The sequence below is a fragment of the Cetorhinus maximus genome, chromosome 23 (assembly GCF_964194155.1).
Source record: "Cetorhinus maximus chromosome 23, sCetMax3.hap1.1, whole genome shotgun sequence".
Lineage (NCBI taxonomy): Eukaryota > Metazoa > Chordata > Chondrichthyes > Lamniformes > Cetorhinidae > Cetorhinus > Cetorhinus maximus.
This window is the reverse complement of record NC_135901.1, coordinates 54316643-54342476: the sequence shown is the minus strand read 5'-3', so window position 1 is coordinate 54342476 and position 25834 is coordinate 54316643. Positions and strand designations below refer to the sequence as shown.

At 42.2% G+C, this 25834-nt stretch overlaps 1 protein-coding gene and 1 long non-coding RNA gene across 2 annotated transcripts in view; one reads left to right on the top strand and one right to left on the bottom strand.

The window, feature by feature from the left end:
* Window positions 1-25834, bottom strand: part of LOC144698562 (uncharacterized) — a 1040782-nt gene that overhangs the window by 352148 nt on the left and 662800 nt on the right. The gene's annotated exons all lie outside the window — the stretch shown is intronic.
* LOC144697651 (uncharacterized) lies at window positions 1473-12423 on the top strand. The gene is made up of 3 exons (XR_013580420.1): window positions 1473-1592; window positions 2092-2211; window positions 12377-12423. It is a non-coding gene; the product is annotated as an uncharacterized LOC144697651 (long non-coding RNA).

Genomic DNA, 25834 nt, shown 5'->3' with positions numbered 1-25834 from the left:
CCCGGGCTTGCAAAACATCCTGTCCAACATTATATGGGATTCCGCGATTGAACAACACTTGCTAAACAATCCTGATTGTGCAAAGAATTGCACTGAAAACCAATTTAAGATTGTCAGTCGGGTTCGCAGTCTGGCTCACCGACGCATGTTAGAATTCACATATATTCACACACAGGCCCTGTCCTTTGCAGAGTGAAGTAGCATGTGTACGAATAACGCCATTTCCAAACAATGAATAATTGGGGCACCGCGATTCCCAGGTTCATTCCCCATGACGATGCCTTAACAATCAGAGTCGACCTGCCTGGTTTGAATGTGAAACAAGAAGCTTGGCAGTTAACAGTTAAATTTTCTCTGCTGCAGCACCCATGGCAACTGCTATAGCAATCAGAGCACACTTCCTAACAAATCAGCAATCTCTTCTCATGCAAGTTAACTTGTAAGTGTATTTACTGCTGGTTTAAGTGGTGCAGTTATCCTGATGAGGGCAAGACGGACAACTTCGAAAGCATGCCTCTTATTCAGCAACACTTGTATTTATTTTTCATTCTCGAACAGTGACTGAAAACAATTGATAAAACTCTCAGGTTAATTTCTGGATCGTTATTTTACAATAAGTATGCAAACGCTCTGAAACTTTGCTTTAGTGAGGAGACTAAGGTGAACTGCCCTGACTTTAAGTTTAACATTAGAAAGAGTAGATATAAAGATATGATTCCAATTTTTGTTCAAGTAAACTTTTCGAAACGAAGGCCTAAATCATTAGACAGCCATTTTCAAGTCCTATAGAGTATTCAGGAGAATCAGATACAGCCAGAGACTGATAACAGTGCGAAACGTGTTGCCACAAGATATAATTGAGACTAATAGAATGGGGTGTCGTTAAAGGGATTATAGGTAGACACTTGAGCGAGAAAGGAATAGAGGATCTGTTGAAACAGTGAGATGAAGTAAAGTCGAAGAGCTTTACGGGAATCATAAACGGTAGCTCAGAGCTGTTTACCCAATTGGTCTATTTGAGTGTTTTAAATCGTATGTAAGACTGTGTCATACCGCTTCTTCTTATCAAACTCCACTTTGCTTTCCATTTCTTTGTCTGGCCAAGCGTAACTTACGCCGCTGCAGGGAGCTTGAGAAAGCCTCCGAGTTTCCCGGGCTTCATGAATTTACCTGTTCCTCCTGAGTGATTGGAGATTGTAATGGGCAACAACTATTCCACCCGCCAGAGGCGCACCAACCTGTTTATGAACTGTAATAACAAGCCAGCGCCGGCAGGTGCCAGCAAAGTGCGGCTTACTTTCACCAGACAAATGTTGGGCCATTTCTCCAACCAGTGAGCACAAGCGGGGCGAACGTAAATAATTGATGACTGCGGAATACCAGGAACACGGTAAAAATAAAATAATTTCTCGCATATGTCAGCGTGGTGAAAAATGGTCGCAATTTTACAGTCGATAATTGTGAAATGTTCTGTAAAGCTTAACAACTTATCGCAGCACCGGTGAAGTTACAGTTTCTTGTTCACGGCAGGTGTTTCCGTGTTCTGGCCCGAGCTGGTCGTGTGCACAATAATATGAAACATAACAAGAATGGTAATGACAATGTTAACTTTAACAATACTGATAATACTGATCATGATTATGATAATCATAATATTAATTTTATTGTCAATGAGAATGACCATGATAATAATAATGTTAGTAATGGGAAATATAACAAGAATAATAACAACAATGATTATATTAATGATAGGGTAGCGATAATGATAATAATTTTAATGATAATGATGATGATTTTCATTTTGTTAATAATAATTATTGTTATAGAGAGAATCTTATTGATAATCATAATGCTAACAATAATAAGATGATAATAATAATGATAATGCTGATGATGATTCCCGCAATATCTCAGATGTTTCGGAGGTGTTTCTATCCCCTGCTGAATGGGTTGCATTGGATGTTATGATTGAACTCGAAACTTAGACAGGTCTGTCTTTGTTCTTCCACGAATGTCTGTGCGACAGTATCAGTCAGAAAGAAATTGCTGGGCAAAACTATTACCTGATGCACTTTGTTCTCCCCACCGCAGAGTAAACCCATGCCGAGCAAAGGCAGTGAACTAGACCGGGCAGCAATGATTTAGGAAATGAAATGTCAGATTGTGCGAGATGCAGCTTTGGAATACATTGGAGACAGTGGAACGCTGCAGGTTCAGTATAAACCCACACATGTCTCAGTAATATTATCAATTCACATCGTCCACATTCTCATCAGCAATTTTATGAAACAGTTTTATTTTTTCTGATTCGCTGTTATAATGCACAACGTGGCCGTTAAATGTCTCGGATTGCTTTAGAATGATTAATCGCTTCCTTTCTGATACTGGGAGTTTTAAGAAATACAGAGAGGCTGCTGAGGAAATCTGCCTGCTACTGATAGTGGCGGTGAACGGTTTCCATGGTTACTCACTGTTCAGCAAAACAGGAAACTGACTGAGAAACCATTAATTGCTGCCAACATAAACACAATGCAGTCGGAAAAAATGTTATTAACTATTCTCAGCAATGACAAAATGCGTACCCATTGCATTGCTCTGCTACCTCCCATAGTCCTGTATCTATTCACAAACAAATCCCATTGTCCCGTGAATTCCCAATAGCTGTGTATCAATTCATGAATTAATCTCGACGTCCGGTCCCTCACCATAGCCCAGTAACATTCTTGAACTAACCTTTCTGGCCCGTCTTCACCCCAAAACCTTCTTTCATTACTAAGCTAACCCCAATGCCTCTCTCTACTCTCCTGTATAAATGCTAAACCAATCCCAAGGCTTCACTGTCTCTCCATATCCTGGTATAAATTACAAAATAGCTCACTGTCCCACTCCCTCGCCGTCACACTATATCAATGCCAAACTAATCCAACTGTGTTGCACTTGCCCCAAAATCCTGTACCAACGCCAAAATTGCCTTAGTGCCCTGCGCTCTCCCAATAGCCCTGTAGCAATGCTAAATAGATACACTTTCCCGCTCTATCCCTATTGCCCTGTGCCAAAGCCAAGATGGTTCCACTGCCCCCGGGCTCCCCATAGCCCTGTGCCTACGCCATAATAATCCCACAGTATTGTTCTCCACCCATAGATCTGTATCACACCCAATGTCATCCCACTGCTTCTCCAAGCCTCCATAGTACTGGAACCATCCCAAACTAAACCCACTGCCCCACCCTAACTCCATAGCCCTCTCCCAGTCCCAAATTCGTCCTCCAGTCACTCTATCTCCACATTTCACTGTCAAAGTAATCTTACTGTCCCAGTCTCTCCCGATAAACCTTATTCAATCACAAACTAACTGCTGCCTGTGTCTGCAGCCCTGCATCAATGAAATACCAATTCCACTACACCTATCTCTCCCCACACCCCTGTATCAACCTGAACTAATCCAAATCATAATGTCAAAAGAAATAGGAACACGAATAGGCCATTCGGCTCCTCTAGTTTGCTCCACCATTCAACAAGATGATGGCTGGTATAATTGTGACAATAACTGCCCTTTCCCGCTTGCCCACGTTAACTCTTAACTCTTTTGTCGACCCAAAGTGCAATAGTCTCTCCCATATACGTACATCAATTTCCTCAAATCCCGTTGCTCTGCCTTCTTCCGTTAGTCTTTTGTCATTTATGAACTAATATTACTGCTCTAAACTTATCCGTAGGCATTCCCAGGTTAAACTCACTTCTCTGCTTTCTCCTCGGAGCTAAATATCAATCCCAAACTAATCCCATTACTGTACTCCTTTTCCGTGGCCCTGGCCCTATACCGAAGTAATCCCACTCCCCCATTCCCTCCCCTTAGCACTACGTCAATTCCAAAACAATGTTTTCCCTGCGTATCATCCATATCATCCCCAAGCTAATTAAAATATTTGCTCCCTCCCCAGAGCGCTGTTGCATTTCTAAACTAACCACACTGCTTTGTGTTCACCCAATAGAGTTTCATCACTGCTAAATTCATCACAATGCTTCAATCTCTCGCCAAATGCCAAAAATGTCCCAGTGCCCCTATCTCTCCCAATAGAAATGTATCAATCCCAAATTCATTCCACCGGTCTCTCCCTCCCCTCCTCTGCATCAGTCCCAAACTCATCCCAAATGCTACACACTCCCTGCATTTTCCTCTATCAATCCAAAATTACTACACTATCTTTCTCTCTCTAATGCAGTCCTGTATAATTTCCAAACTAATTCCACAGCTGCGCTCTCATCTAAAGCTCGTAACTTTCATAGATTAATCTCACTACCCTGCGCTGTCCCGGTAGCTCTACAAAAATCACAGACCAATCCCACCACAAGACTGCATCCCCGGAGCCCTGGACCTATCCCGAAATTGTTCACTTCCCCTCTACAACCCATCAAACCCAAAAGTAATGTGCCTTTCCTGCTCCCTGGTCTTGACCCGCTATCATTGCTAAACCAATCTCAATGCCCGTTTCATTATCTGGATAATTTCTAAACCAATTTCGCTGCTCCTCCTTCACACCGAAGCTCTATGTGATTACACAACTAATCCCAATTGCGCAGTCTCTCTCAGTGGCCCTGAATTTATCCCAAGTTAATCAAATGCTTCGCTCCTTCCCCAACACCTTGTATCAAGTACAAAATATCCTACTGCCCCGCTCCCTATCCGTCATCTTGTATCAGTTCCCAACTAATAGGACTCTCCCCATAACTGTTTATCAATCCCCAACATACTCCTACTATCCCCCTCTCTGCACACAACGATTTATCAATCTCAAACTAATCCTACTGGGCCACAATCTCCTCATAGCCCTGTATCAATGTCAAATAATCCCACTGCCACGGTCTCTCCCCATAGCCTTTGATCAAACTCGAACCAATCCAAGCGTCCCGCTTTTATTCCGTAGCCCGGTAACAATCTGCAAACGATTCCAATCCTTTTCCATTCCCTCCTGCAACAATGTCAAAATAATCTCAATATTCCACTTTCCATTCATAGCTTGTATCAAATACAAAGTAACCCCACTGTCTGTCTCTCTCCGTAGCGCTGCATCAATGCCAAACCAACTCCACTACGCCTCCCTGTCCCCGCAGCTCCGTATCAACCAAAACTGATTTCAGTCATAATATCATATTTGGAACAGAAATAGGCCGGAATGGCTGCATCATTCAACAAGGCCCTGCCTGATATCATTATGGCATAAACTTCAACTTCTTGCTTTCCTCCTAATAAACCTTAATCTCTCCTGCAGATCACAATACTCCAGTCCTCCCCATAGCCCTGCATCAATTCCAAAACTAATCCCATTGCCCCACCATGCCCCCTTATCCCTGTATCACTTACAAAAAAGTAATTCCACTGCCCCACATTCACATCGTATACCTGTGTACGTTCCCAGAATAGTTCCATTGCCCTGCGTTATTCCATTAGCCTCGTATCGTTTCCAAACTCTTCCTGCTGCTGCTCTCTCCTCGATAGCCCAGCAGCATTCACAGATAAATCCCAATGTCCTGCTCTCTTCCCATAGTGGTATAACAATCCCAAACTAATCAGTTACTCCACTGGCTTCCCATAGCCCCGGAACTACCAGTATGTCATTCCACTGTCCTTGGCGTTGCAAAATAATCTAACACCCCTTCCCTCTGGCCTCTCACCCTCTCACTCTTCCCCCTCCCCCTCCTATCTCTCGCCGGACCTCTGTCCTGATGAGTGTAAGATTAAAAGCTTTGATAGTGTTACGATCCCAGCCGAGGTTACCCGTGGACCTGCATGATCTCAGGGTGGAACCCAGCTTGATCAATCCTGACTTTCATCTGTTTGTTTAGATACGTAGACAACAGCTACTGAACAGAGTCACCTGAGTCAGCTAATGGACTTTTAACAAAACAATAAAACATTTATTAAACAAGAAAAGATAAAATTTATTACAATACTGCACCCACATCTATCCATTTATAGATTTATACAGATTTGTAAGGCTAACACAAGTAGGTACACAGTCCATGTAATTCAATAGGCGACCTGTGGTCAGACACACCACACTCTGAAACCAAGTGATAGATGTCACCCCAGTCAGGTGTTATGGATCTCTCCTCAACTCCCCCAACGCATTTTTTATTCCGTGAGCCAGCTGGTCTCACCAAACCGCTTCTTTCAAAACGAGGGCTTCCAATCTCCACCCTCGAAAAACCCGCTTTGGAATCTTCTCCTAAACCAAAGTTTTCTCTCAGACGCCTTTCACAATGGTTCACCTCCAGTGTTTCGAGCTCTCCTTCCTACATTCCTCTCCACTGGGTCAACACATGCATTCAGGTTTTCTTCCACACACCCTCTGTGAGCGAATCAGCTGTCAACAGTGCACCGCTGCTTCACGTGCCCATAGCAAAGAGTTACAGACCTTCAGCCGTCTCTTTGGACCTTCTGGCCTCTTGCAAGCTGTTCAAGCTTTAAATCTACTTCCTGCAGCTTTTGCCTCTTTAAGTCTCAGGGTTGGAGCCTTTCCTTCTGCCATTTACTCTTAACTTAACTTAACATAACCTTTTCCAGGTTCCTGACATTCCTTTGACTCGAATGTTGCTTGGGACTTTCTCCTGTTCCAAACCCCTGGATTTTGTTTTTATTTTCTTTAGTTTGGGACTGGCTATCTGTTCCCTTTGCTCCCGTCTCTCCTGGCACCTACTTTCAAAGCCAACTTAACTCCAACAGCTTCGAAACCAAACTGTTGTTTGCAATATCTCCTGTGTTTGTGTCTGTGGGAGGGACCAGCATCTCTTGACACCTGTTGCTAGTCAGCAGCCTAGTTTGTTTACCATTTTTTGTTTAACTTACCTGCAACAGTCTTAAAACTCTCACTAGAAATGCAGGGACCTTTTAAAATGAAACTAAATCTAAAGTTGACCTTTTCTTAACGCACAGATACAGAAATACAAGTCAAACTTAAACATTAAAGTTAAAAATCATTCCTAACAACAAAATAAAAACGTAAATTAATTAAACTATCTCTTACTCCAAACAATAGCATGTATCTTTTTTTCAGCAGTACTCATTTCTACACTACTAAACGACAATTTTAATACAAACGATTGGAAACAGCTAACGGACTGGACAGAGTAATGCCTATTGATAATGTTTATCTGGCTTTCTGCAATACATTACAAAATGTTTAAATGCACATGAGAGAAAAAAAAAACTTTCAGGCTAATATTAATGTCAGTGAAATTAGAGTGAAGTTGTTGGCCTTATTTTAGGACATTAGTGAGGCAGTCGAAGTCAGAATGCAGGCCTAACGGATGTGTACTCCGATTTCAGTGGACGTGACCTCTTTTCTGAGACTCAACTATTCACCATATGCATTATCATTTTAGAGACATAGAGTAATAGAGGTCTACAGCACAGAAAAAGGCCCTTCGACCAATCGACTCTGCGCCGGTCAAACAAGTACCTAACTGTTCTAATCCCATTTTCCAGCGCTAGGCCCACAGCCTTGTATGCCATGGCATCGCAAGTGCACATCCAAATACTTCTTAAATGTTATGAGGGTTTCTGCCTCTACCACCCTTTCAGGCAGTGAGTTCCAGATTCACACCACCCTCTGCGTGAACAAATCCTTCCACAGATCCCCTCTAAACCTCCTGTCCTTCACCTTATATCTATGCCTCCTATTTATTGATCCCTCCACCAATGGGAAACTTTCCTTCGTGTCTACCCTATTTATGCACCTCATTTTAATAACACAATTGCCAGCCATACATAGTAAGTATAGTAGATACAGTATAGAATTGCAAAGGGGCATTTATTGTTCATGTGAATGAGAGAAACTGTGGTAGATGAATTCGAGCTTCGGCAAATGCGAGTGCAGGTAATTTGGAAGTATAAAAAAAATCCTCCCAGTAGTTCTGAAGTGAAGAAATTCTAGGAAGTGTGACTCCCAAAAGATTTAAGGAAGCCCATACACAGATCACTAAAATCTCGTAGTCATGCGTGAAAAGAAACAACAAATGGCAATGAAAAATAGCCTTTAATCACAGCACAACTAGACTATAAAGACTGCATGTTTTTCTGCAGCAACATAAATCCCTTCCACGAATACATCTGGAGCACTGCGTAAGGCCCTTTGAAATGGCCAAGAATGATAAATATATTGACCATAGATGAAGCGCATTGCAGATTCGCCTGAATGTTAACAGCCCTTACAGTTTTGCAACATGAGCAAAATTCTATAAACTGATTTTGTATACAGTGAAACAGAAAAGGGCAAGGGGTAAATTGATTGTTTTTTAACTTACTGGACAAACCAGATAACGGTAAACAATTTTGTTTTCTGCAGATGGGGACATGTGCAAAAAAGTGGACATGACCTTTGGTATTGGTCAGAAACGTTTTTTGTGAAAATTGAGGTAGAGGTGATGAACTCTCTCCCAAAGACAGCAATACCAGCTAGCTCAGTCAATAATTTAAAATCTAAGATCAATTGTACTTTTTTTTTCTCACGAGAGATTGCATTTTTGTTTCTTTGGCCACAACATGTATGCAGGTTTTTAGTACATATCAGGTATGATCCCGAATGGCAGCAAAGACTCTAAAGATTGAATGGCCAACTCCAGTTCTTATCTTCATGTGTATCAAAGGAAAACTATCCCCAACTGTCCCTGTCGAAATCATTTATTAATTTTCCTGAAATGTCTGTACTCCATAATTCGGTACCAATTCAGCACTGATCCAGTGACACACACTCTGCCAATAGCCCTGTGCTAACCCGAAACTACATTCACTGCCACCTCTTACCCTATAGGTTTGTATCAATTCAAAACTCGTCACATTGCTCCCTGACCCTCCCCGTTTTCCAGTATGAATTCCATGCTACGTTCACTGTCTCGCCTGCACAAATCTAAAGTTAATCTCACTGTCCCGGCCTTTAACATTGTCCAGCAGCACTCTCTCTCTCTCTCTCTCCCTCTATTGTATTGCACAATTCTCGAGCAACTCCATTCTCTTTCCATTGTGCTGTACCGTTATTCAGCAATGCCACTGCTCCTGTGGTCTTGTATCATTCCTCTAAATATTCTCGCTGAATAGCACTTTTCCTGTAATCACGCATCAATTAGAAACTAAACACACCGTTTATTCTCTCTCCATAGTCAGGTAACAATCGTAAACAAATCACAAAGGCCCTACTCACTTTCCATAGTCCGTATCATTCCACATTAAAGGCTTTAACCATCGGCCTGTCATAGCCTTGTATCAGTCACAAGGCAACCCCACAGCCTCGCTGTATCTCCTTAGCCCAGTAGGTTAATAAAACTAACACCCGCTCCTTGTGTCCTCTCTCAACCCAGTTTGCATTTCGCTGCTCACACTCTCCTCATAGCCAGGTAACAGTCCTCAATTAATCCCCTTGACTTGCTCTTGCTTCAGTGATCGCGATCAATCCAGAAACAAACTCACTGACAAGGCCTTTCCAAACGTCTGCATCAATCCTGAAAAAAATACAAAAGCACACGACATCCCCGTAGCCTCCTGTTTATGCAAATATAAGTGCTTTGCCCCGCTGGCTCGATCTCAGCCCCACACTAATGTCACCAGTTCGATCTTTAGCCATTTTCTTCTGACAGTCAAAATCTATCCCTGCTGCCCACGATCTCTCCAATAGATCGTCTCCAATTCTCAATGAATCACACTGTGCTGTTTGCCACATAGCCCGTAATAATCATGAAATCACATCACTTTCCAGTCTCCCCGTAATACTGTAACAATCCGAAACTAAAGCTCCAACAATATCCACATAGTCCTGTATCAATCCCAAAATAATCCTAATGGCAATGTCTCTCCCCATATACCTATATCAATTCAAAATATCGTCTACTTACCCTCTCTTCTCTCAGAGCATTGTTTTTTAAAATTAATTCATGAGGTGTGTGTGTCACTGGCAAGGCCAGCATTTACTTCCCATCCCTAATTGCCTTTGAGATGGAGGAAGTAAGCCTCCTTGTTGAACTGCTCCAGTCCCTGTGGTGTAGGTGCACCCATAGTGCTGTCAGGGAGGGAGTTCCAGGAGTTAAGGTTTGGAAGGTGCTGTCCAATGAGCCTTGGTGTGACCCTGCAGTGTATGTTGTAAATGCTACACATTGCTGTCACTTTGCGTTGGTGGTGGAAGGGTTGAATGTTTGTTGATGGGGGGCCAATCATTGCCCTGGATGGTGTCAAACTTCTTGAATATTGTGGAAACTGCGCTCATCCAGGCAAGTGGAGAGAGTCTTCCACCACACTCCTAACTTGTGCCTTTTAGATAGTGGACAGTCTTTCGGGAGTCAGGAGATGAGTTACTCGCCGCACTTTCCTGGCCCCTGACCTGATCTTGCAGCCACAGCATTTACCTGGTTAGTGCAGTTCAGTTCCTGGTCAATGGTAACCCCTAGGATGTTGAAAGAGGGTGGGTTCAGTGATGGTAATGCTATCGTATGCCAAGGGGCGATGATTAGATTCTCTCTTGTGGGAGATTGTTATTGCCTGGCACTTGTATGTTGTGAGTGTTACTTGCCACTTGTCAGCCCCAGTCTGAATATTGTCCAGATCTTATTGCATTTGGACATGGACTGCTTCAGTATCTGAGGAGTCACGAATAGTGTTGAGGATTGTGCAGCCATCAGCGAACATCCCCACTTCTTATGATGAAAGGAAGGTTATTGATGAAGCAGCAGAAGATGGTTGGGCCTAGGACACTACCCTGAGGAACTTATCAACGTGGCTTCAATTGCACTGCCCAACTTTTACAAAATCCCTATGAATACCAGACTAATCTACACGATCCTCCTTTACCACCGGGCCCCGCATTAATCTCAACCTCCTCCTGCTGTTCAGGCTTTTCCTCATCATGCTGCGTCACTTTAGCAGTGATAGCACTGTCCATGTTCTCCCCGTATTCTTGTATCAATTCCAGTCTCAGCTATCAATCCATTCTTTCCTCGGAGTGCTCTATCGGTCACATAAAGAAAAAGGAATAACCTACATCAACGGGGCTGGAGGAGACAAAAATGAGACAAAGGAAGGTGAAGGGGATGATAAGAACTGCAACAGGGAAAAACTAAAGAAAGTTGCAAGTTAAAAATATTATTGCTATGGATCTAAACCCGTAAAATTCTTACAATTATTTCAGAAGGCGAGAAATATTCAAAAGCAGAATGGATTCTTTGAAGGATAGAAATTACAGCACAACAGGAGGTCATTCAGCCCGCCATGCCCATGCTTGCTGTTTGAAAGAGCGCTCCATTTTAACAATTCATCCCAGTTCTGCTCCAATGACCCTGCAATTTCGCCTTCCCTTGGTACGTGCCCATGTCATTTAAAAACAAATATTCTATCAAAATATAATTCCACCATCTTTACAGTTTGTGTCTTCTGGGTCTCAGCAACTGCCAGTGAGAAAGTAAAGTTCTCCTTTCTTTATTTTGAAAATTATTTCCAATGTGTGACCTCCGATTACCGATCCACTTGACAGAAGATATAATTTATCCTTAGCTGCTTTATCAAAACCTCTCATAATTTTGAATGCCTCTATTAGCGGTCCCACTAATTGGGATAAGAAGAGAAAGTCCAACTTCAATTCTAACTTTTGAAATATCTCTATTCTCCCTGGCATCGTCCTAGTAACACTTTTCTCCTCCCCGACTCCGCCCACCGCCTCAGGTTCATGACATCCCTCCAAAAGGGCGGTACCCAGAATAGTGAACCATGATCCAGTTGAGGCCAAACAACATAATTGTAAAGATCAAAATCAAGTCAGTCTGATTATTTTTTTCAACGTTAATGCTGCTTATCCAAAACCAATCATCCAATACACATTTTCAAATGGATTAACAACGTCTCATAACTTCTACACGCCCAGGGACATCTCCCGTGGGACCCCGTCAAAATAGTTGAATTTAAATTATACTCTCGATTTTAATTCTTGAACTGCAGCACTTGGCACTTATTTGCATTATTGTGTTTTTCCCATATGTCTACAAGTTTCAAGAATTTGTCTGTCTCTTTCTGAAATCTGCTAGTATCTCGCACTCTCTTCACCTATCTCTCTCTACCTCTATCAATCTCTCTATCTATCTCTTTGCCTCTCAATCTACCCCTCCCCCTCTAACTCTCTGCCTCGCTGACTGATTAAAGCTAGACAGGAGCAACTCTAAGAATATATTAACAAAGAAGAAAAGCACCTTGGGAGGTGGGAGTGGGGCTGGGTATGTTCGTATTTTATACTTTATTTATGTCAGAAATGTGAGCCTTTTAAAATACAGAGGCGAGTAATATTGCAACCGAAAATAAGCATATGGCAGGCTGTTTACACAATTACTTTTTACATCCCAACAGAATAGGAAGAAAATCGTACAGCTGACATTCCAGGATCATCACGAATATATATTAAAGACTTGAACTGATAACGTAAAGGTAAGAAAGGAAAGAATATTATAAAAGACGATGTCTCTAAACAATAACAATTCCCCAGGTCTGATGGTTTTATCCAAAGCTCATATTTAAGAAGGTCAGTAAATAATATGTAATTTGGCTACAATTTTCCAAAGCTCCCTCCGTTCAGGGATTGCCCCCTTAGATTGGAAACTGCAAACACATCTCCATTTTTAGAAAATTGGGAGACAGATAGACATAATTGCAAAAATGGCAGCAACAATTAGAGGTGGCATTCAATGTGGAAGCTAAACGTGCTAAGTTGTTTGTATTTTCCACAAAAATGATCATCTGGACTTGTGCCTTGTAGAGGGTGGACCGGCTTTGGCAGTCAGGAAGTGAATTATTCGCCGCAGGGTTCCTAGCCCCAGGTCTGCTCTTGTAATCACAGTATTTATATGCCAGTCCAGGTCAGTTTCTGCTCAATGGTAACCCCGGGGTGTTGCTACTGGGGGATTCAGCGATAGTAATGTCATTAAATTACATGGATATTCGTGAGATCCTCTATTGTTAGTGATGGTCATTGCCTGGCACTTGTGTGGCGCGAATGTTACTTGCCACTTGTCAGCCCAAGCCTGGATGTTGTCCACGTCTTTCTGTATGCGGACATGAATGCTTCTGTATCTGAGGTCTCATGAATGATGCTGGACGTTGTGCTATCATCAGCGAACATCACCACTTCTGGCCTTCTGATGGAAGGAAGGTCATTGATGAAGTAGCTTAAGGTGTTTGGGCAGAGGACACTACCCTGAGGAGCTCCTGCAATGATGCCATGCAACTAAGATAATTGACTTCCAACAACCACAACCATCTTCATTTGTGCCAGGTGTGACTCCAACCAACGGACAATTTCTCTCCTGATTCCCCTTGACTCCAGTTTTGCGAGGGCTCCTTGATGCCACACGAATTTTGCACGAACCATCATGGGAAATTATCACCGTCACATAATTGGTCAAATGTTTGGACTGAAAGTTACTACAGCAAAGGAGGGTGAAAATTACACAAGCCATGTTCGATAAAATATTGAATAGACTGATGGGAATTGACACAAGCAAATGCCTAGCGCCCTCTGGAAACGACAAACATGAATTAACCATCCAAACAAACGACAAAGATTATTTGTTTCCAAGACAAGGAATAAACAATCTTTCTTCAAGTCTCAGCTCACAGAGAATGTGAGAGAGTGAGAGAACTATGGATAAAGGTATAAAGAGAACTAGTGAACGAGATGGTGACAGAGATTGGTCAGTCTGTCAGTAGATAGGTACATAGGTATATAGGTATATAGAAAGGGGAAGAGGCTGTTTTGTGGGATGTCTTATCTAAGATTTGCTATCTGAAATCTCTTATTGGAATGTGTGAAGAAGGAAGAGTGGCATTTTTGCACTTAGAGATATTTTAAATGATTAGAAAGAGCCGACTTGTATTTTCACAGGAAGGAAATGTGCAAAGAAATTAATTGTTTCTTTTTTTAACAAGTAAATTATGCTCCAAGTATATGGATGCCTATGCATGTAGCCATCAAATTTCTGATGGAATTTGCTTAGCTTCCATATAAGAGGCTTCTCCGCCAATTCCATTATGTTAATATTGTTTACATTTTTAAAACCAACAAAAGTTATAACAGTTATTAATAACTGTTTATGAGATTTTGTTTATTACTCAGTGAGGTAAAGTCCAAAGACTTAGTGAAACAATGGAAATTTGCATTCAAAGGAGGAAAAAGGGGAAAAAAGAACGAATGCGGGAGGCATTTTAAGAACTAAGGAATGTGAAAAGCCTTCAGCATCTACGCCTCAAGCTGCTGTCTAAATTTAAAACTCATGCATAGATCTACAAATTGATGTTCTGATAATGCCTAAACCCCTAATTATTCTAAATCCTTGTTACAAGTTCGTTAAGGCAACGGTAAGACACATAGGCATTAAAGGGCCCAGGCAAATAAACATGATACCCTGAACAATCCAATTCAAAGTGAGTTTCCTTAACCTCAGTTTTTTGTAGACAGAAGCTTGAGACGTAGGTGCTGAAGGCTTTTCACATTCGTTAGGTCTTAAAATGCCTCCCACATTCGTTCTTTTTTCCCCATTTTTCCTCCTTTGAATGCAAATTCCCATTGTTTCACTATGTCTTTGGACGTTACCTCACTGACCATAAACAAAATCTCATAATACTAATTTTCCCAATAATCTTTGGGAAAAATAAACCGACATTGTCTAAACCTCACCTGACTAGGTAACACATTTCACCCCTCCTTTGAAAACAATCAAGTCAGGTTTATCTAAAAATTCAAATGTGTCCCTTACGTCTTACATCTATCTACTCAACATCTCAAACGTAAGTTTTCTCCTGACACATCAAAGCCTTCAGGCCAGCTGCCTTTAATTCATTAAAGGCATAAAGAGGCGCAAAAACAGGCACAAATCGACACGGGTATCACTATTTTACAATAAATTCCAATACCATTATTACATCTTTCAGACTTCCCCTGCCTCATTCAAAAAATCAACCGTTTAATTTAAAAAGATGGCTTCATTGTTATTAACCCATCTTATACTAAATGCATAATCTGTCGTTTAAATAGTTGCAGTAATAAACTCCATCTGAATAGCCTTGCACTTCTGTCTCGAAATTTGTCCAGAAACTTTAAAGGATTATGGTCTGTATAAACAATTGTTTCTGAAGAATTGCTTGCAACGTAGATCTCAACATGCTGCAACGCTAACACCAAAACTCAAAGTTTCCTTTTCAATCACTGAATATCTTCCCCGGTGTGTATTCAACTTCTTAGAAAAGTATTCTATTTGTCAGTTCCTTTGTCATCTTCTTGGAGCTGTATGGCCCAACACCTATATCACTCGCGTCAGTTACCAAGTTAAATTGCTTGGTGCAATTGGGTGTTGGTAAACCTGGTAGACACATTCATTATTGTCATTTATTACTGATTTCCACTATTATTCTTAGGGAGGTGTCCTGCACGATCAATCATGGCCCTAGTAAAAGGTTTTCCAAAGGATGGAATTGAAATTAAAGCGTTGCCTTAATCACTGCTTGTGGTTTCGCTATCACCTGATATGTGTTTAAATGTTCTACAGAATTTGACTACAGCCCTATGCAATCCAGGCCAAAACAAGTTCTTTTAATCTCCAAACAAGGTGTTTACTAAAACCCGCTTTCACAGCCATATTTCCGTTCTCAGTGACTGTCTCCGTCTCCGACTTACCCCACGTGGATTTCAACTGAAATTCCATCCCTCTTGTTTCGAACCGACCCAGGATTACAGGTATTTCCGGGACATAAAACGTTTCTCAGACTGCTGTTCCAGTCGCATTCTGAGATCCACGCTCAGTGCCATGCGCCGCCATATGAACACACTCGACCTCTCCCTCCAGCAGCACCGCCGCACCCTTTTTCAAAGCTGCGCGTGCCCCCAGTTTCATTTTATTCTTCGTCTCATCCGACGCCTCAACAAGAAACTTTTTCTCTTTCTCTCAAGTGCTAAGGAACGCAAGCTCCAACAACTCATCGACACCAACACCCATCTAGGACCCTCCACCCCTGCTTGTCCCTCCGTCCCCACCCCATCTTCCAATCCCAGCCCCAGCCGCGTATTCACTATACCCCCTGACATTCCCCTCTCCAATGCTGAACGTTCAGTGCTCAGCAAAGGACTTAGTTTCATACCATTACGCCCTCATCTTAATGAATTTCGGGCTCGGCACGATGCTGAACTCTTCTTATGCCGTCTTCGTCTCCGTGCTCACTTCTTTGGGAAGGAGTCCTCTCCCCGTTCAATGGATGCTTTTACCCACCTCCAATATTCTCCCTCCACCTGGACCCCTCCCTCTGGATTCTTACCTTCTCTTGTTCTATTCATTGAGAACTGTCGGCGTGACATGAGTCATCTCAATTTCTCTGCTCCTCTCACCCATTCTAATCTGTCTCTATCTGAACTTACTGCACTCCGTTCTCTCAGGTCCAACCCCAACATTGTCATCAAACCCACTGACAAGGGAGGTGCTGTTGTTGTCTGGCGCACTGACCTCTACCTCGCGGAGGCTGTGCGTCAACTCGCAGACACTTCTTCCTACCTCTCCCTGGACCATGACCCCACCACTGAACATCAAGCCATTGTTTCCAGGACTGTCACTGACCTCATCTCCTCTGGAGATCTTCCTCCCACAGCTTCCAACCTGATAGTCGCCCAACCTCGGTAGGCCCCCTTCTACCTCCTACCCAAAATCCACGAACAGAACTGTCCCGGCAGACCGATCATGTCAGCCTGTTCCTGCCCCACGGAACTCATTTCTCGTTATCTTGACTCCCTTCTCCCTTCCCTTGTCCAGTCCCTTCCCACCTACATCCGTGATTCCTCTGGCACCTTACGTCACATCAACAATTTCCAGTTCCCTGGCCCCAACCGCTTCCTCTTCACCATGGACGTCCAATCCCTCTACACCTCCATCACACACCAGGATGGTCTGAGGGCCCTTAGCTTCGTCCTTGAACAGAGGCCCGAACAATCCCCATCCACCACTACTCTCCTCCGTCTGGCTGAACTTGTTCTCACACTGAATAACTTCTCCTTTAACTCCTCTCACTTCCTCCAAATAAAAGGTGTGGCTATGGGTACCCACATGGGCCCCAGCTATCCCTGTCTCTTTATGGGGTATGTGGAACATTCCTTGTTCCAGTCCTACTTCGGCCCCCCTCCCACAACTCTTTCTCCGGTACATCAATGATTGTTTCGGTGCTGCTTCATGCTCTCGCCTGGACCTGGAAAAATTTATTAATTTTGCTTCCAATCTCCACCCCTCCATCATTTTCACATGGTCCATCTCTGACACTTCCCTTCCCTTCCTTGACCTCTCTGTCTCAATTTCTGGTGATAGACTGTCCACCAATATCCATTACAAGCCTACCGACTCCCACAGCTACCTCGACTACAGCTCCTCACACCCCACTTCCTGTAAGGACTCCATCCCATTCTCCCAGTTCCTTTGCCTCCACCGCATCTGTTCTGATGATGCTACCTTCAAAAACAGTGCCTCTGACAAGTCCTCCTTCTTCCTTAACCGAGGTTTTCCACCCACGGTCGTTGACAGGCCCCTCAACCGTGTCCGGCCCACCTCCTGCGCATTCACCCTCACGCCTTCGCCTCCCTCCCAGAAACATGATAGGGTCCCCCTTGTCCTCACTTATCATCCCACCAGCCTCCGCATTCAAAGGATCATCCTCCGCCATTTCCGCCAACTCCAGCATGATGTCACCACCAAACACATCTTCCCTTCAACCCCCTGGCGGCATTCCATAGGGATCGTTCCCTCCATAACACCCTGGTCCACCCCTCTATCACCCCCTACTCCTCAACCCCCACCTATGGCACCTCCCCTTGCCCACGAAGAAGATGCAACACCTGCCCCTTCACTTCCTCTCTCCTCACCGTCCAAGGGCACAAATACTCCTTTCAAGTGAAGCAGCATTTCACTTGCATTTCCCCTAACTTAGTCTAATGCATTCGTTGCTCCCAATGCGGTCTCCTCTACATTGGAGAGACTAAACGTAAACTGGGCGACCGCTTTGCAGAACACCTTTGGTCTGTCCACAAGAAAGACCCAAACCTCCCTGTCGCTTGCCATTTTAACACTCCACCCTGCTCTCTTGCCCACATGTCTGTCCTTGGCTTGCTGTATTTTTCCAGTGAAGCCCAACGCAAACTGGAGGAACAGCATCTCATCTTCCGACTAGGCACTTTACAGCCTTCCAGTCTGAATATTGAATTCAACAACTTTAGATCTTGAACTCCCTCCCCCAACCCCACCCCCTTTCCGTTTCTTCCCCCTCCCTTTTGTTTTGTCCAATAATTTATATAGCTTTTTCTTTTCCCACCTATTTCCATTTTTTTAAATCTATAACTGTAATGCCCTGTCAGTCTTTCCACCCCACCCCCACTAGAGCTGTAACTTGAGTGTCCTGTCATCCATTCTTAATTAGCACATTCTCTTAGGTATTATCACCACCTTTTACACGTCTTTGTTCCTTTGTCTATGACATCTTTTGATTATCTGCTCCTATCACTGCTTGCTTGCCCCTACAACCACCCCCTCCCCCAACTTCTCTCCCCCCACCCTCCCCCACGTTAAACCAGCTTATATTTCACCGCTCTCCTAACTTTACTCAGTTCTGCTGAAGGGTCATGAGGACTCGAAACGTCAACTCTTTTCTTCTCCGCCGATCCCGCCAGACCTGCTGAGTTTTTCCAGGTAATTCTGTTTTTGTTCGTTTAATCTCTGCCTGTGTGTTTCTTATTCCTCAACGTCCCGCATTTGGAATTTCATGAGCTATCCTCAGAGACTCATTTCTATATCCAAATGGCATTACAATCTCATACACATCTCTCCAGCTCCCATTTGTTGAAGCACCCTCCGTTCTCTCATTAAAACACGACCCATAACATTCTGGAACACATTTTGCCTCTGTTTCTGAGTAAGCTGTCTGAAATAAATGTTCTATTTGCGCAACCTTTTTTCCCTGCAACTTCACCAACATCTTTCCGTTAAACACTTCAGCTCATTTCCCCTTTGTTCTTTCGTCGTGAAAAATGTTATCATACAACATGTTATCTAATTGGATTTCCACATCTTTTCCGTGCCTCTGAATTTCCTGTTATTGTTTCAAGCTATGAGCCTGTTATCTCGTTATCACACAACCTGCAAACAATCCAGGATGCCCTTTCTGCATCACCTCTGTTGAAAACGCTTTTATTGGCTACTTCACTATCATAGGCCTCATGCAAACCTGTGATCCCGCTATATCATTACACAAAATAAATTGAACCCCTGAAATGGGCATTTTTCCAAGACTCCAACAATCAACTCGCCTGCTTCCCACTTACCCTTTAAATTTAACTTCAACAATGGAATAGGTTTAGCATCTCCATGCTCCCGAATATTATCACCTGTTCCTGCAATACTCCCTCTGAAGAACAAATGTCACTATCCCAAAACATTAAGGATTCACTAGCCCTTGTGCCTCTTAAAATTCTAACATCTTTACCTACTTCTCCCAGTACACATGGGACGAGTTCCCCTTTACACACAACACCTTTAAACATTTCTGCAACTTGATCCTTCGAATTCTCTTGGGTAACTTGTGAACATATTCCCATTTGTTTACATATCATTGTTTGTCCGTGATTTACGTGTACACAAACCTTGTTTTTTCCTGTTTCTGAACCTCTGAACCCACAGTACTTTTACTTCCACAACATTTTTTGGACACATAATTCCAACAGGTTTTCCCTGCAATTTGCAGCATACAGATTTCGTATGCTCAACTTGACTACAATGAATCCAGCCCAAATTTAGAATGTTGCTTGTACCCTCAGCACCCTTCTTTTTACACTGAATTAAACGACCAGTGAATTTCCACCTACGCCTTCTCTTACCTGATGGCCCACATTTATTTCGCCTCCCCCCACTTTCTATCTTTGTCTGATTTAAAACGGTGATGAATAAATATTTAGCTCTATGGAATAACTCTTAATCTTCAGCTTTCTCTGCTGCTTGTCTTACCGTTTCAATCTATTGGTCCTCCTCATGAGTTTTCACTACCAAACGAATTGAATCTTTAGGTTCTTCTAATAGAATTGCCTCTCTAAGCGCGCAATATGTTGCTTTTTTATTTTTAATGCTCTTATCTACCGATAAAAAATACATTGTTTTACTATTCCAAACCAAGTATAAGTTTCCCCAGGCTATTTTCTCACATTCTCACATTTCTGCCTGTATGCCTCAGGAACCAACTCGCATGTACTCAATATAACATTTTTTTTTAACCACTGAATATTTCACCGACATTTCTTCTGTAAGTGAAGCATAAACCTCATGTGCTCTACCCACCAACCTGGATTGTAACAGCAATGCCTAGTTTCCCTATGATCATTCAATCTCTTTAGCTATCCTCTTAAATTAAATGAAGAAAGCTTCCACATCCCTTTCCTCAAACTTTGGAAGAGCTTGTAAAAATATAAAAATCTCCCCTGTGCGTTTTATTCTAAAGGTTTTATTTCATTCTCAGAACTTTCCTCAGCATCTGCTGTCTCATTTTTGAAATCCAGTTTTTTAAGCCGATACTCTCAGCCTCTTTCCTTCATTCTCTCCTCCATTTCTAACTTTTCCCTCGGAGATCAAGTTTTCGCATTTCAATTTTTTGGAAATAATCTCCCTTTTTCCCTTTCTTTTTCTGCTACCTCCTGTTCCAGTTTCTTTTTTATTGCATTCCCAATTTTTTTTCCTTTTCGTTTGCCTCCAACTCAGGTTTTCTCAGTTCCTTTGATTGTTCAAATTCAAGCCTCTTCATTTCTAACAGAACGGGAAGCCTCTAGCTTTGACTCACAATTGTCAGTTATCACTTCCAACACTAAGTGCTGTGCTATACTTTCAATTGTATCTGCTTCTTTAGCCCATCCAGATTGTCCCAATTGTAATTTGTCCACCAATTCCATTAACTTATGGAAACCAGCCCGAAGTTATAACGTCAACCCCCAAACATGACTGAGCAACTGCCAAAGCCATATTGCAGTCCCACTGCTTCACAAAAGCGCACACCAACTCATGAATCCAAAGTGGTTCTCATAATGGTAACCTGAAGATTCAGCAACTCCAACCCAATCAAAGAATTTCAAACTTATCCGGCAAAGGGCCCCCAACTACGTTATGGCACTGCTGATGGTGAATGCGGAGCTGCTCAAATCCCAAAGGGAAACGTGAAACAATTGTCACAACTTGTTCTGCATTTTGCATTTCGAGTTGCATGCTTTGATTTCAGTAACAATAAGACTATCATGGCTTATATGGTTCTTACCACACTAAATTAAACCTTTATTAATTGAGAAAAACCTTTAAATACATACATAGATCCACATGTTCCTATTATGATAACTTCAATAGCCCCTAATTAATCTAACTCCCAGTTGCACTTTCATTAGGGCATCAGTAAGACCCGTGGGTTTTAAAATACCCAGACAATGAGTCATGATACCCTGAACAATCCAATTCAAAGAGAGTTTCCTTACGTTCAGTTCCTTGTAGACAGCATGTTGAGGCGTAGATGTTGATGGTTTCTCACATTCATTAGATCTTAAATTGCCTACCCTTACACAGAACCGTCGCTCCTTTACACATAGTTTCCCTATTGAATGGAAACTCGCATTGTTTCACTATGCCTTTGGGCTTTACTTCCCTAATCATAACAAAATTTCTCATTGTACTTATTTTACCAGAAATCTGTGGGAAAAATAAACACACTTTTTCTGAGCTTCACCTGGTTAGGTGACACGTTTCACCTCATTCCTTCGAAAATAATCCTGCCTGGTTTATTTAAAAATGCAAATGTTCCCTTTACCTCTTAGATCTAGCTACTTAACATTGCAACCCTTACTTGTCTCCTGACAGAGCAAAGCCTTCAGACCAGCTGCCTTTAACTCAATTAAGTCACACACAGACACACACACACACACACAGACACATACACACACACAGACAAATATAGACACACATGTTAGCATTTTTACAATAAATGCCATTAACATTATTATAACTCCCTTACAATACAAATAAGTAAGTCCTTTAAGATTGGAAAGAGTTTTATTGAGCTGGTTAGGTGATTGGTTGGCAGTGGAAGACTGACATTATGGATAATAGCGTGTTATCTCATTGGAAAGTAGTGACTAATGAACTTATGGGAGATTTGGAATTCTGAAAGAAAATAAGTGCGAATCACTTATATAAATGTTCCCATGGAAAACAGTTTTGTTGCACAGAGGAGCGTACAGTTACAAAGAGACAGTGATAGGTTAAGGGAGCTAGTGAAACTGTGGCATATGCGTTTCAATGGAGGCAGATGAGAGTTCCTTAATTCTCGATCTTAAACTGAAATGTTTGTGCATGATTGGACAGGTGGAAATATAGGAATGTTGCAGTCGCAAAGAAATTTTAATGATCTTCACGTGCAATTCACTTAAATGTAGGAGTTGTACGCAAAAGATAATTATACATGACAACATAATGTTTCCGTTACAGATAGGGGATATAAAATAGAAGGGAGGATGTCTTACTACATCGATGCTTAACCCTACTTAATATACACCTGGGATACTGTCTATTGGTCTGGGCAGAGTAAATTACAAAGAAGTGACTGACATTGGAATCTTTATCTCTCAGATTCAGCAGAATGTTTACCAACGTTCCAAAGTTTAGAATATGAGCAGAGATGATACAAATCAGGTTTGTCTTCTCAGGAATATAAAAATCAAGGGGTGATTTGATTGATGGTTTGGTGTTTGAAAAGAATGGAACACTATAGAGGAAAATTGTTTTCACTGAATTGGGCGCTTCAGACACGTTGCTGAAATCTGAAACTCAGAGGTAGGATGTTCAGTCGAGATGGGAACATTTTTTTTACTTGAGTCAGAACTTAGGAACATTGGAAATAGGAGCAGCAGTAGGCTATTCGGCCCCTCAAGCCTGCATAGCCCTTCAATTTGATGATGGCTGATCTTTCACCAAATGGCCACTTTCCTGCTCTATCCTCATACACCTCGTTGTCTCCATTATCTAAAAACTTATCGATCTCTTTCTTGAACAGGCTCAATGAATCAGCATCCACATCCCTCTGTGGCAGAGAATTCCAAACATTTACCGACCTCTGAATAAAAAAAATTACTCCTCATCTCAGTCTTAAATGGCCTCCCCTTATTCTGCAACTGTGTCACCTGTTTCTAGACCCCGCATTCTTCTAAACTCCAGAGAACACAGGGTCAGTTTCCCCAATCTCCCCGCATAGGACAGTCTCGACAGTACAGGAGTCAGTCGGGTAAATCTTCGTTGCTCTCACTTTATGGCCAGTGTACCCTTACTCACGTAAGGAGACTACAACTTTCACAATGCTGCAGGTGTGATATCAACAAGGCTCTATACAATTGCAAGCAAGACATCTTTACTCAAGTCCTCAAATCCGCTTGCAATGAAGGCCAACATGGAATTTGCCCAGCTAACTGCTTGCCACACCTCTATTTTATCTTTCAGTGACTCATGAACAAGGACACCCCAGTCCCTTTGGACATCAACAGTTCACAATGTCTCACCATTTAGCATATACTTCGCATTCCTGTTTCCCTCCTATCGAAAGCTGGTGAACTTTACATTTGTACGCACATTCCGTTCCATCTGCCATGCCCTTGCCTATTCTCTTTGCCTGTGTAAACCCCCTTGAATCCTCTTTGCAGCCTCCTCACAACTCGCAGTTTTGGGCCTATAACAAATTTGAAAATGTGATGTTTGCTCCTCACATCTAAATCATTGACATAGATTGTGAATAGCTGGGCCTGAAACCCTGATACATGCAATACTTCACTAGTCACAGCCTGAAAACTTTAGAATGACCCGTTTGCTCCTACTCTCTGATTTCCGTCTGGTCAGCAATTCTAAATCCATGCTAGCTTATTACCCACAATTCTACGCGTTCTCCTTGTGCTTAATAACCTCTTGTGCGGGACCTTATCGAAAGCCAACTGAAAATCCGAATACATTGCATTAACTGGTTCCCCAACATCTATTCCACTAGTTACAGCCTCCAAGAATTCCAATATGTTTGTCAAACATGCTTTCCCTTCCATAAACCCATGTTGACTCTTCCAATTCCTACCATTGTTTTCTAATTGTCCTGATATCGCATGCTTTTTAAATACATTCTCGCAATTTCCCCACTACTACTGTCAGGCTAATGATGGTAGGGTGTGGTAGAACACCTCTATCCCACAAAATATTGCTTCAATATTAGTTCATTTAAAGGGTCGATGAAGTTAAGATAATGGTCTACTATCATCACAGTTAATATTTCAACAGGTTTGTTGAGCTTCATGTTCTGTTCCTGTTTCTCTCTCCCTGTGCATCAACCAAAACTTAAACCACACAATCACACTCTTTCCCAACAGCCCTCTATCAACCTTTTACAAATCGCATTGGCTTACCTTCTCTTCATAGTCCTGTAACAATCCAAAGTTGGACTTATTTTACATCCCCCTCCATTACTTCAAATCAGTGACAAACTAATTCATCCAATACAACTTTACCCCATAGTTTGGTATCATTCTTACACTATTGCCACTACCCAGCCCTTTTCTTGTGGTCCTGGTTCAATCCGAAGCCAACCCCACAGACTTTGCCTCGCCTAGTAGTCCTGTCTCAACTAATAACTAAATATGCTGTCTCGCTCTCTCACCCTGCCCCTCATTGTGGATGTAATCAGACTGATGAAGTTTTATAATTCATCTTCAATTCTTTTGCAGTTTGGAACACAGTGTTGATCTTAAAAAAGCCTTTAAATGCATAGAAATTTAAGGAGTTTCAAATAACACGAACGTTCAGCTGAATGGCCAACGGAAAGAAAAGTAACCTCTAATTTAGCCATTAAGGAACTTAACATTAATTATTACAGAAAAATGCTAAGCTCAACAAGTTACTTCAAGGCAAGTAAATGTTCACACTGAAGATGATGAATGCAGGTTCTGACATGGTACATGCAAAATTGGAAACCGCTTCTCGCAATTATGGCAAGGAACAATTGCACACTGATGTTTTGTGACATTCATGTGAAGTCGAAACCACCAATTTAGTTTTAGATGAATGAATCTATTATGGATCACAGATTCACAGTCATGGCAAAGAAAGGCTTAAAACACTTGAATGACGTCCTGCCCTCTAATATGTTAAATGAAACCAGTAGGTGATCAGAGTAAATTGGCCATAGCCTCTTTCCAAGGCATGAGCGGGGGAATCTGATCGGGACGCAGCTCTAATTCATCTGTCGTCATCATGATCAATAGATCATCGGAATCAAGGAGAATTGTCTCCTCTGTGTTGGTGCGCAGATAATGTTCAAGTACTTTAAACCTTGAGCCTCAATTAATATATGAATACATTGCGATGCCTATGGGAATATCTTGGGAGAGATTTTCGGCTGAACAGCATCATCGTTACTTCCAGCAGCAATGAAAATCCGGCGATGACATTTGCGCTTTGGAAAAAAAATTCGGACTAATTTTTGGTTCATTAGTTCAAATGAACTTGATATGGGCGGAATCAATGGTGGAAGTTCCATCTGGCAAGATTGATTTCCAATCTCCATTTGACCAGGTGAAGTTTGATGTCCAGGTTTTACAGACAAATCAGGGACATAATAATATTTAACTTGCAGTAATATATCCTCAAGGCAGAAAGATGCTGAAGGTAATTATCAGGCAGCCAGGGACAAGGTCTGGTTGACTAGAGAGCGGAAGTGATGACCTGCGAAGGGTCACAT